The following is an 11,428-nucleotide window of genomic DNA, read 5'->3' on the forward strand; positions in this document are numbered from 1 at the left end:
GGGGTACAGGGGACATAGGGGCCTGGGGATGTGAGGGCATAGGGGGGTGAGGGCAAGGGGGGGGGGGTGAGAGGAGCAGGGACCTAGAGGGACATGGGGGACATGGGGACAAGGGGTGACACAGAGGCATGGGGCCACGTGGGGGGGACACAAAAAAAAAACAAAAACAATGGTTTAAAAAAAATAATATTTTTTTTCCAGCTTCTTCAGCTCGATTTCTGACTGCGGCTCGCCGGCCGCCGCTCCGGGGCGGCAGGGCCGGGTGCTCAGCCCGGCGCCCTGGAGCCTGTCGCGTGCTCCGCTCCAGCTCGTGATGCTTTTTCCTTAAATTTCCGTAAATTTAAGGCGATGTTTCCGGCTTGGCGCGGCCGCACGCGGAGGAGTCCCTGCTCTAGATGGCAGCAGCCTCCTTCCCTTTCGGGCCGAGGCACCCAAGCACCAATTCCCCTTCCCTCCCTCACCCCGCAGCGGGGTCTGGAAGCCCCCCACGGACGGGGCTGCCCCGCAGACCCACCGAGACCCTCTCTGAGTTCAACCACCACCAGGAGCCCGGCTCCATTTTCTCCCTGACCCCAAAAAGACGGTGGGAGGTGACCCCAAAGCTTCTCGCCCCTATAGGATGGACAAGCCCCATTCCCCCAGCTTGTCCCCATGGGAAGTGCTCCAGGCTGTGACCCTCTTGGTGGCCGCCCCTAAATTCCCTCTGTTTCATCCGCCAGTGTCCCACGTGGGTGGCCCCAAACTGGGCACGGTGCCGCGATGCGGTCTGATGAGCGCTGAGCAGAGAAGAAGACGAATTTCGTCCCTCCTGGGGCAGGACCTCGAGCGTGTCGTCCGCTCCCCGAGTCGGGTGTCACCTCCGGAGCCGATCACTTTGTCCCCGTTGCCTCCTCGTGCTCACGGTGTGACACGGGACGGGTCCGGGACGGGTCCCCGTGGTGCTCCAGGTGCCACCGCCCTCCACCACCACGGGGCCACCAGCTCGGCCCGTTGCAGGGCGGGCGTTTCACCTTGCGAGGTGAAATAGTTTTGACGAATCACAGGACCACGAGGGTTGGAAAAGCCCTCCAAAATCACCGGGTCCAACCGTCCCCCTACCACCATCACCCACTGAACCCTGTCCCCAAGCACCACGTCCAACCTCTCCTTCAACACCCCCGGGGACGGTGACGCCACCACCACCCCGGGCAACCCGTCCTGACGCCTGACCACTCTTTCTGAGAGTAAATTTCTCCTCATATCCACCCTACGAGATCCCATCCAGCGGGGAAAATTAATTATAGACGTTTGGAGGCTGTCGCGGGAGGCACAGCCCTCGCAGGGACGGATCGGAGATGTGGCCCTGCCACCTGCGCACGGCCACGTGGCAAAAGCAAACAAGGAAGGTTTAAGCCATGGGATTACAGAATTGCACGTGCTCGAGGCTGTTCGGCACCGAAACGTGCCCTGAGGCTGCGCAGCAGTGCGGTGCCGCCGGGAAGCAAGGGGAGGACGTGGAGGAGCCTTGTTTTCGGGTGGTGCCCACCGTGGAAAGGCCGGTGCCCATCGGGAAGGCCGATGCTCATCGCGAGACGTGGCTGAGGCTTCGGCTCGGTTCAAAATCAGAAAGAAAGAAAAAAAAAACGAAAAAAAAAAAAAACATTTACGCAGCGTGACCGAGCCGCGAAGCCTTACCAAATTCCTGGCCGAAGAATGGGAAAATCGGAGCGCCGAGCTCGCTGGGCGAGCGGAGAAATGGGGAGCACCCCTCGTCCCGTGCGCCCCTCGTGCCGGAGACGCCGAGCGCACGTCGGCCACGCGCCGGTGGAAGCGCTGCAGGATGGTCCTGGTGTGTGCTTGGGTTCGGCAGCGAAAATCTCAGCCTCACGCACCCCAGGGCCGAGCACAGCCCTCGGAGGACATTAATAAAACGTCGTGTGCCCTTGGGACTGATGGCTGCAGAGACCTGCTCGACCTTGGGGGTGGATGTGCTGTTAGTGCTTTTTTTTTTTTTTTTTAAGCAGTTAAACCCTGCAAGGAGCCCTGAAACCTGCAAAAAATAAGAATAGAAAACCAACACCTTTTCTGGCACCTTCTTCTGCAGGAATTCAGGTGCTGCATGCACATACCTGAAAGTGCAATACGCGGCGTCAGCAAATGCCAGGCGGCCGTTCTGTGTCAAAACAGGTAAAATCAGTTCCGCTGTGGTCCTCTCTGCCCAGACTGGCTGTTCGCACACGTCCAGCCTGCAAATTACCCGGCAGAAATTTGGGGAGGGCTTCCACGGTGTCACCCCAACTGCGCTGAGTCCGGCCGAGCAGCGGGTACCAAAGGCGGAAAGATTTTGCAGGCCCCTTTTTTACGGGTGGAAAACCTTCACGACCGATCAGAACCGGGGAAGTTTGTTCCTTGCAGGTGACCAAGGTTCAGTGGGATTGTTTAGGGAGGATCAGGCCACAGCAGAAAGTCACCCAGGAAGTATTTGGGGACACAAAAAATGGACAAAGGGCTGGTTCTGGGGAGCGGGTCCATCACTGTGACCAACCCCGGGGGTGGCCAATGTGTCTTTTAAAAGGCTGCAGGAGGGATGTGGGAATCACAGGTGGGTGGATCTGCCTGCGGGCTGGGAGACGGGTTTGGGAGAGCTTGGGTTGCTTCTAAAAAACAACAGGACAGCGACTCAGGCAAATACCCTGCAAGGTGCTTTGAAAGGGTGCGTACGAATAAAGTGGCCTCAAGGATGTAGCGGACATCGATTCCTAAGGAAATGCATTTTGCTCACTTGCTGGGGAGGAGAAAAGCCCACCCCCCTGCATTAGCAGCCCCCCAGCAGATGAGCACCAGGAGCAGCATCGCCGACAGCCCCCGAGCGCAGGGAAGCTCCGAGGGACGGGCAGAGGAGAGGGCTGGGGGCTGCGCAGAGATTTCGTGGGCTCCTGGAAGGGAGACGACTCTCAGCAGGGTGGCAGAAAACGTACCTTCACGCAGGACGATGGTGGAGCAGATCCAAAACGAAGACGAGGAAGCTTTGCATGACCTGTAGGAAGACGGGAGCAAGATCGGGTATTTGTCTGGCCTCCTCCAGCCTCCAGCACGATTTAGATTCAGATTTGGAGGATGGGTCTGGCAAGGACCTCGGCTCAAAGGTCCCAGGTAGGGAGGTAGGAGCAGAATCAGTGCTCAGCAGTAGCTTTATACCAGGTAGGCACAGGAAGGAGGGAGCAGCGTGTGCATCCCTTCGCTAGGAGCGGGACGGGAGGCGATGCCGCCTGCGATACGCGTCCCGGAGGGGCTGACATCACTGCCGCCGCGCAGACGTGCGTGTCTGGGCCAGCAGCACGAAGGGGAACGGGCACTGCGGGGCATGAGTCACCTCGTCCTGAGGTAAAGATCTCAGCCAGCTCAGGGGAATTGCACCCAAGAAGCGATTGCGCCCCAAATCCCTGCCAGAACCGTGGAGGCAGGGCTGGCAGCTGGCACAGGCGTGCGCCTTGGCGCTGAAGGAGTCTGGTTTGGGTCGGCTTTGTGATCCTTTTGGGATTACAGTGCAGAAACGTGCTGATCCTCAGGTGGAAAGGCGGTGCCGCTACCACCCCCAGAGCAACAACCCCCAAGTCTGCAGGGGGCACGGAGAAGCTGAGTGTGCATGGAGGTGCCTGGGCCGGTCAGTCCGTGGATTCTCCTTCCTTGCCCTGATGTATCGAGACCGATGCAACCCCTGGACAAGTGCCATGCCATGTCCATCTCCATCGGGATGCTGCACTGGAGGAGATGGGGCTTCCAGCCAAGGTTTCCATCCAGCATCACTCTTATCCATGATTCTGTCCGTTCTCAGACAAGAGGACCGCATGGCTTGCAGGTGGACGTGGCTTTTCCATGCCTTTTGGGGTTACAGCAGAGAAAATGGGGGGGGTCAACCGGGCTGAGAAGAAGCAGGGAGGAAAAGACCCCTTCCAACTCGGTCAGTGAGATGAGTTTGGAGCGTCCTCAGCCAAGCAGAGGAGCAAGCACCCCCAAAACGCTGGAAGCAACAGCAACCTCAAGCTGGCCCTGGGATTAAGCCAATTAGAAGCTGCTGGAATTTGCATAGCCTAATTAAAGATTCACTGAGCAGACACAACGAGACCGAGTCTGAGCAGCCAGCCCGGTGCTCAGCGTTTCCCCGTGGGCTGCCCTGGGTCATGTTTCAGGGCATGATTCACATCCCACACTTAGGAAATCTCCGCTCTCACGGGACGGGACAGGAGCTGTGTCCTCCAGGGCCGTCATGCAGACGACGGACAGGGATTTTAATACCCATTTTATGGCGGACCGGTTCATTTTGGGTGATCTGGGGTTAAAAAAAAAAATCCCAGGCAGCCTCCTGTGATGCCAACACGTGTTCGTGCTTAACAGCTCACATTTGGCCTGGGTGCACTTCTTAACCCAACGATGCTTTGTCACCTTTTGCCCCAAAACGGGTTTCCCCAATCCTTAGTAAACCCCACAAAAGGGGGTAGCCCTGGATGGGATCTCATTTGCCCACCTGCTTCTGGGCGCTGCTTCTTGCAGAGATTTGGACCTTGGACCTTTTCTCCAGCACCTGGTGGCCAGGTTGCGGCGGGCAGAGGACTTCCCCCGTTAATTGCCCCTGCCTGGCAAAGCTGAAGTCACCGCAACAGCTGGGAAACAGCAGCGATACAAGCCGAGGGATCACCTTCCTCCTCCTCCCTCTGCCCTGTGTGCCAGAGGGGGGAGAAAGCTGGATGGGGGCTAAATCTGGGAGCAAAAAACAGAAAATCCGTCGAGATGCGGGCGGCCCCGTTTGTTTGCAGAGAGCTGGTATTTTATCCTGCTCATCTCTTGAGAATTTGTCCTTGAGGCTTTTTTTTTTTTAAATCCTTTACAGAAGCATTTCAGATACGTGAATAACAAGGAGAGGTGATTTAGATCCCATGAATATTGAAGACTCCGAAGGCGAAAACACGGAAGAAGGAAAAGTTAAGGAAACGAGGAGGTCCCGGCCCTTCCTGGTGAGAGGGAGGGGTTACCAAGGCTTCCTTAAAACAGCCCTGTTGGGAAAAACCATTGTTTTCCCTGCTCCTCTCCTAAACCCCTCCTTAAAGCCCGGGGCGGTCCGTGGGTCACTCGCTGGTGCTGGGTCCCAGGGCCTTGGTCCTTGAGCACCTCCCTGCCCCAGCATCCCGGCGATTCGGGGTCTCTGTGCCCCGGTGTCCCCGTGCTGTGGGGACTCCTCTGCGGTGCTAAAGGCTGCTGCAAGGCAAACCCCAAAGCCCTTTGCACCAAAACATCCCCGCGGCTGCAGCCCTCGTGTGAGCTGCTTTCCAAAATTTCATTTGATCTCGCTTTTCCCATGCGAAATCTTCTGGTTCTCGACCATCCGTAACACTGCTTGCTGAGGATTTAGGGGTCTTTTGCCCGCAAAGGGAGGGAAAAGCCATCGTTTGCTGATGGGTGATAATAATAAACCCTTGCTGGATTCAGATCCAAGTGTTTACATGTCTTCAGAGACGCAAATCTGGGCATCATGTTTCAGGAAGAATTGGGAGAAGCAAACTGGATATGGAAATGCCATGAGAGCAAGACGTATCATGCTCCCCAAGCAGTAATTAAAAGAGAATCAAGTGCAAGTGCCTGGGAGACGGAGATCTTCCTTCCCAAAGCAGCAGCATCCGTCCCTTCGCCATGCCAGGGGAACGAGGCTCCTGCTACAACCCAAAATGACCCCAAAATGGCTAAAAAGGCTCTGGCTAAACGGCTACGGGCAAAGGACTACGCTCAAAGGGCACCTATAGGATACCTGAAGGACAGCTGCTTTCTTTCCAACCAAAAAAAGCACACGAGAGCTTGTGTTAGTGCATGAATAGTGGTTAATTCTGTGCCAATTAGGAGGTAAAATGCAGAAACGGAACTGCTTATTAAATTACAAATCATGCAGACTAAACCCGAAGATTATTTAACGCCAAGTGTTTCAGTGAGACACTTGCAAAACTGCGTTGGAATAATAATGTCACTGTGGAAGTGGTATTAGTCAAAGTAATGAAAATATAAATTAGGAAAGGCTTAGACAATAAAAAGGAAATATATATAGGTTAAGGAAAAGAAACACATAAAGTATCTACATTAAAGAATAAAACAACGTGCTTGGAGCAGAGTAATTTAGAGCCGTTTTCCCCACAATCATATTTTCAACACCAATTTGTTATCTCATCCCAGTAAGCCAAAGAGATGATAAATATTAAAGATTTCTTTTGTAACCATCTGCCAGCCAGCATCCTCATTACTAATAAAAGGAGTTGAGCCTCTTCTTGTTTTGCTTCTTCTGTGCAAACACACAAGGCCCTACCACTGATTTTCATGAAACTGTTCCAAAACAGAGAACGTGGCGAAATGCAAGCATTTATCGAGCACTGCCTCTACGCAACAGGCAGAGGAGGGGAATAAGCTTCCAGCATCCTGCTGCCCTGCGCATCCCTGCATCCTCCAGAAATCTGTGCACGTGTTTTTGGGATGGGACGGATCCTGAGCCCTCTGTCGCACGCGAGTGGAGCAGAGGAGAGGTTTGTCTGCTCCACGCACACGTGCAAGACACCTTCAGCTCCCAGACTCTGAGAAAAGCAGCCAGCAGCTGTGCCCCAGGTTCATTAGCACATTGCAATTAAATGATCCTGGGCGTAGCATCGCCATCATTTAATAACCAGATCTGGGTCTAGAGCTTGTCCCGGACAGGTACAGAATTAGCTCCTGCTCCGCACCTAGCACGAAGCTGTGCTCTGCTCGTCCCATCATTGCCTTCTCCCTCTTCACACTGCACACCAAGGGGACCAGGCTCTGCAAACCGAACCAAAACCTGTCTTTTTCCACCCGAAAGAAACAAAAACCCCATCCTCACGTCTTATACCCACCCAGGCTGCACCATGCCCTTGCTCTTGCGCGTTGCCCGTGCGCCGCGGTCGCCTTGCTCCGGGGGATACCCGAGCCACCCGCCGCTGGTGCTGCTCCTGCCACGGGCAGGATGCGGCCCCCGGGACCTGCCAGCCAGCCTGGGCACCACGTCCTCTGTGGGAAAGGCCAGCCCCGGAGCTATAAAGAGAATTAGCCTGCCATGTCGCCAAGCTTTATTCGGCGCTGACACCGCGCGTTTGCTGCTTTTCCCACAGAAAGCCAGGGCCAGCCCGCCGCCTTCCTGGAATGCTGTTTTATCCCCAGCTTGATTTACGAAAGAGCCCGAGAGGAGCCTGGAGATGGAGGGGCTTGAAATGGGCCTCGCAGATCCTGCAGGAGCAGGGGAAAGGCTGGGAAAACACCCCAAAAATGGCCTGGCAGGGCTCGGGGGGGCCACGTGGAGGTCACAGCACCGCCAGTTTCTCCCCCATCCTCCCAGTCCTCTGCACCACCCCAGGAGAGGCTATTTCTGCTGCCCCCTCAGCTATTTAAAGCCTGAAGCTCAGGGCACCAGCCCTGCCAGAGCAGCCGGCAATTATCGATTTGTGCTAATGAACAACGAGGAAACAACAGGCGACGGCGAGCCCTCGGCGCCTGCACCGCACGGGGCTGCCCACGGGGCCGAGATGCCCACGCTGGGGGCAGCAAATGGCAGAGGGATGGGAGCGACAAAGCCACAATGCGTCATTTGTGCGCTGAACCACCCATAAAGATGAGATTTTTATCTTTTTTTTTTTAGCCAAAACACGTGAGATTTCAGCCATTACTCAAGTCCTGAAAAACACAGAGCAAAACCTCCGGGACTTCGCCTGCGGACGCGGATCGCTGCCGCTGAAGGTCTGAGCTCCGAAGAGACCTGAGGGGTAAAACAGACACTTGCACAAACACCAGCACCACCAGTTTCAACTGGGAACGATCTGGGAGGTGGCTCGGCAGCCAAAAACCTTCCCTCTGCAAAGCCACCCAGCTCCGCAGGTCCCCGAAAGCCTACCACGCTCCGCACGAAAGGCACATTTGCACGGGGCCAGGCCTGCCTGCTCCGGGAGATTAATTATTATTCAAGCGCAGATAAAATGAGCAAGTTAAACACAGCGATAAAGGGTTAGATAAAGCAGAGCTGTTTGCATTTTATGGCAAGGCAGGAGCTCGCTGCTAGGAGCTAACCAGACTCGGGCAGCTGGTGCAGCCTTTGGTGTCCCCGTGGCCGCAGCGGTGACCCTGCGTGCTGGTGGCCGCACGGTTGCAATATTCCTGCATTCCTGTGCTCGGCTTGCACCGGGAAAAGCGAAGGCTGGATGCACGTGGGGCTGCTGAGGGCAAAGTGCTGGGTTTCTGTGCTGGCCACTGGAGCAGTGGCATGCCCCAGAGCCCTGCCATATCCCCGTGCTGCGCGTCACCGGGACCTGCGAGGACGCAGCAGGGACAGCATTGCCGCCTGACGGTCTCATGCTCATCCTCGAGCAGCTCTTACTGGTCCGGTAAAGGTGGGATGCTGGGCTGGAGGGTGTCCAGAGCTGTCCTGGAGCAACGTCCAGCCTCATCCCTGGGGATGCTGAGCCACCGGGAGAGTGAACAGAGCCACGCCGCTCCGCTCTGCGCCTTCCCTGCGCACGCCACTGGAGCAGCCACGACCTCGGAGAGGTTTCCAGACCCCGCCGCTGCTGGGAGCCGTTCCCAGGAATGCGGGGTGGGAGGAAGGGAGGAGAAGGGCAGGGAAAGCGTTTCGGGGATGCTGGCAGAGCACCCGTCATGGCTGGGCGGGGAGGTGGGAACATCGGTGGGAGCATCCGCGAGATGCGGGAAGAGGGGGAGGACCCGCAGCTTTTGGGGGGCCTCGCAGAGCCTTCCTCGCTCCTCTTCCTCCTTCCCCACCCCTGCTTAATTCTCCCTCATCCGCACGGGGCCACGCGGTGCAGGGACCTCTGGAGCACCTCAGCAGGGACTCAGGGGCCTGGCAAAGGTGAGCGGATCCTCGGCGTGCGAAGCTCGAGGCAGCCAAGGGCGCTTTCCATCAGGCCGGGGAACTTTCCAAAGGTTCCTCCCTGCCGCGGCCGAGCCAGCATCCTCCCTGCGCGCCGCGGTGGGGCCGGCTCCTGGCCCGCTGCCCTGCGGGAACAGCCCTGCTCCTTTAGCAGGAGCGTTCCCACCTCAGCACCAGCTCCTCGAGAGCAGGAGCAGCCCCTTTGCTGCCCCTCAATCTCTCCCACCTTCCTGTGCTTGGGCTTTGCTGGTCTTTGGAAAGCAACGGAGGAAAAGGGAGGTGTGCTCAAACACGGAGCTGCATTTGCCAGTGCCAAATCGTCCTTCCTCCAGCCCTTTTAGGAGGTTGTCACCAGGCTGGTGTCCTTTATAACAAGCTGGGGCTGCGAAGCTCCAGCCTGGGGGGCTGGGCTTGTTTAGGGCCATGTTTTTGTGCGTTGCCTCCTGGAGCAGATGGGTGTCCAAAAATTGTCAGCTTTGGAGCCCTCCATGCTGCACAGGCAGGAACATGTGGATGGGGAGGTGTGGGCATGGACAGGAGAGATGCACACGGGGTGGGGAGAAGGGCACAAAGGTGGGGAGAAGGGCACAAAGGTAGGGAGATGGGCACAAAACAGGGGAGATGGGCACAAAACAGGGGAGGTGGGCACATGTACGGACGGAGCAAGAGGTCTCCACGCACCAGGATCTACCGCTGGGCCAGCCCCGTGCCAGCACCACACTGCTGTGGTCTGTGGGGCTCAGGCCAGGGTAGGGAATGGTTCTGGCACCGGTGGTTCCCTGGGAAAGGTGGGCATGGATAATGCAGAAAACACCCGGGGAGAAGCTCACGGTGGGGGGGTGAGGAGGAGCTGCACTCCCTGAGCACGGTCCGTGTGCACGCTGCCGTGCTGGGCTTCGAGGCAGAGGTGCAGAAAACGTGTCTTTGGCAGCAGAAGCAGCAAGCAAGGACTTTTACACCCATTTCTACGGCATCCCAAGTCCCCAGGTCCTGCCACCTCCGCCCAACCCACCCACGTCTGCTTTGTCTGTGGGGCCTCAGCTGGGAAATTTGGCCAGGCCGGGGGAATGGCTCCGCTGTCACTGAGCATCTGAAATGCTGACAGCTTTTCCAGGCTGCTCCCAGCCCCATCCAGCTCCGGGGTGGCTCCATCCCTCCTCGCCCAGCCGGGTCCCACTCGGGCCAGTGGCCACAGCAGCAAAAAACGCCCCGGGATTCCTGCAGTGAGGCTGCTGGTGGCGATTTGCAACGTGTGCTGTTATGCAGCAGCCCCGCTGCTTTCGCTTGGAGCTCCCGGACCAAATAATTACAGGAGGCAGCAGGCACAGGGTACGCGGTGACAGATCCCGGCATGAGGCTCCCCGACACCATGATTGTGTGTGGGTTTTGGGTACGGGCCTCTCTTGCAGCAGAAGCCTCCGGGTCCCCTGCCCTGCAGGAAAATGCCTTCTCTGCCCCCAGGCGCTCACGGAGCCCCGGAGGCGAAGAGGGCGGTGGGAGGAAGGATTGCAGTCCCCGTCCTACACGGCTGCTCCTGCTCGGGGGGGTTGCCCAAGGCCGATTCCACCTCCCCAGGCCCATATGGGGTGACCCGGAGAAGGGACAGCCCTGGGGAGCCCGGTGGGACCCCGAAATCCCCGGGGTGGCTGATGAAGACAGCAAGCAGGAGCGTGCCAAGGGCGCGCCTCCAACGTGCTCGTGTTCAGCTGGCGTTTCTCATTGCTTTGCTGGCCGGGGTGTGGGGCTATTTAAATATAGATTTTTTTTTTAATATATATATATTTAAATATTACAGCAGGGTTTATTTCAAAAGTGAAAGTTCACGTTGGCAGAAAAACCTTTCTTTTTAGCCAAAAGCCCCAGCCCCAGCACTCCCAGGACCCCTTGGCCGTGCTCCTGAGTCCTCAGCTTCGGATGCTGGGGGGCCACCTCCCGGCACAAGCCGCTCCCGCACCTCTGTCCCTGGGGGTGCCCGGGGGGGGGCTGAGCAGGGCAGAGCACCCCAGGAAGGACAGGGGGCTCCTGGGGGCCACCGTGGTCCCCGGGGATGGGGTGTGCCAGGTTGGGTGGGGGGCCAGGAGGTGGGAGGGTTGAGGGGTCCCCGAAAAGGTTGCCAGGGGAAGGGAGGAGTGGGGTGGATTGGGGGGATCCCCAAAAACGATGCCAGGGGGAGGGGGATGATTGGGGGGGGGATGCCCAAAAAGGATGCCGGGGGAAGGAGGGGGGGGAGGAGTGGGGTGTTTTTCTTGGGGGGTCCCCAAAAAGGATGCCAGGGAGAGGAAGGGGGGGATGAGCAGGGTGGTTTGGGGGGGGTCCCCAAGAAGGATGCCGGGGGGAAGGAGGAGCGGAGTGATTTGGGGGGGGGATCCCCAAAAAACGATGCCAGGGGAGGGCGGAGGGAGGAGCGGGATGGATTGGGCGGGACGGGGCGGGACGGGGCGCTGGGGCCGGCCCCCCCCCCCGCCCCGGGCTCCGCTCCCTCTCCCGGCCCCGCTCCGGGGCGGGGCGCGCCCGGCACCGGCA

This window comes from Anser anser, assembly GCF_964211835.1.
Source record: "Anser anser genome assembly, chromosome: 30".
Lineage (NCBI taxonomy): Eukaryota > Metazoa > Chordata > Aves > Anseriformes > Anatidae > Anser > Anser anser.